We start from the raw sequence: 1,731 nt of genomic DNA on the forward strand, positions 1-1,731 counted from the left end.
CTGCGCATGCGCGCGTCCCTTCCTTGCCCTTTGACTTCTCTGCGTCTTAGAGGTTTGAGGCTCAGAGGCACGTGCCCGGGGTTCCGAATGCCTGTTGAAGCCCCGCCCACCTCAGCCTTATATCCGGAAACCTCCCATTAGTCCTCAGGATGCCTAAGGAGGTGCTCCCAACCACCAATTGGCTGTGAAATTCTCTAGGCCCGCCCCCTTCCTGAATCTGATTGGTTTAGAGGTCTATAAGTGGACTTCCTGCCTGGAGCGCGCGAAATCAGGCGAGGCTCATGGGGCAAAAGGGCCAGCCAGGCCCTGGCGGTCACAGACATCATCCTTGGACCGTCAGTATAGTGTCACCATTCAGAGCTGGTTTCTGGGACTAGGGTCAAACGTCCAGACTGACACATTTGAGCTGTGTGAACTGGAGAATTGTGCAACTACTCTCAGTTTCCTCCTCTGTAAAATTGGGTTCATAATAGTATCTCCTTCATACTGTTAGTGTATAAGATGAGCCAACATCTTACTTAAAATAGCACTTGATGAATTAATGCTTCAAAGCTTTGCTTCTCACTAAGCTTTGCTTCAGGAACTGCCTTGCTACCTCTCCAACTTATTTATCTACACTTGTCCCATCAGACTTTAAAATCAAACTATGCCAGGGTATTCCCCATGTTCCAATGAGCTGTACTATCTGTGTAATATTGCTTGGCTAACCTTCATGATCTTTCAAATCCTAACTCAGATACTATTCCGTCTAGGATACCTACCCACCATCAGAGTCCTCTTCTGCCTCGTCTCCAGAGGTCCCCAGTTCCTCCCTTAATCACAACCTTGATCCTTTCCTCAGGAGCTGTCTCTCCCAACACACTGGGACAAGGCCAGGATAAGATCCATTCATTTAATATTCATTCAGCAAGTACTTGTGAGCAGCCACATTACTTGGTACTACTATGAGTCAGATCCTGTTCCAGGCAAGTGAATTGAGGCAAAACATAAACGTTAGACTCTCCTCTGTATCTCAGTATCAACCTGCCTAGACGGAATGGATAGGAAGATCCCATTTGGGAATATGGCCAGGAGGTTTAGGGGGTGTGGAACCCTCACAAACACCTGGTCCCCAAGAACTGGGAGATCTGTGAAGACTTGAGATCTGAGATTAAGTTGGGGTGGGGGAAGATAGACCTTAGGTGGCCTTGGCCGAGGATGTAGGTTTCAGAGCCCAGACACACCCAGCTGCAGTTATTGGTTGGCAGTAGGTTTAGAGAGGGGAGCAGAGGCCACAGATCTGCAAGATGAGCAGCTGTGGGAGGTTTGCCAGGCGGGACCTGGGCCTTGCAGCATCTCTAATTTCCTTTCTCATTCTGCACTTTCTTCTAACCTCCTTGCAGGACCTGTGATGTCTGTAATGACGTGTAACTTAGTTTTTATGCCACTAAACTGGTGTTTTTGAGTAGGGGAGGCCCATGAGCAGATAGGCTCAGTAAAGTCCTGGCGCGGCTTTAGAGTGTTTCCTTACAACTGAGCCTCTAATTTTTAAAAAATGTTTTTATTGACTTTAGAGAGAGGGAGAGAAACACTGATGTGAGAAACATCAATCGGCTGCCTCCTGCACGCCCCCTACTGGGGATGGAGCCCGCAACCCCAGCATGTGCCCTGACCGGGAATCGAACCGTGACCTCCAAGTTCACAGGTGGATGCTGAACCATTGCGCCACACCAGCCGGGCCCAGAGGGCTAT

The sequence above is a fragment of the Myotis davidii genome, unplaced genomic scaffold (assembly GCF_000327345.1).
Source record: "Myotis davidii unplaced genomic scaffold, ASM32734v1 scaffold1577, whole genome shotgun sequence".
NCBI classification, from domain to species: domain Eukaryota; kingdom Metazoa; phylum Chordata; class Mammalia; order Chiroptera; family Vespertilionidae; genus Myotis; species Myotis davidii.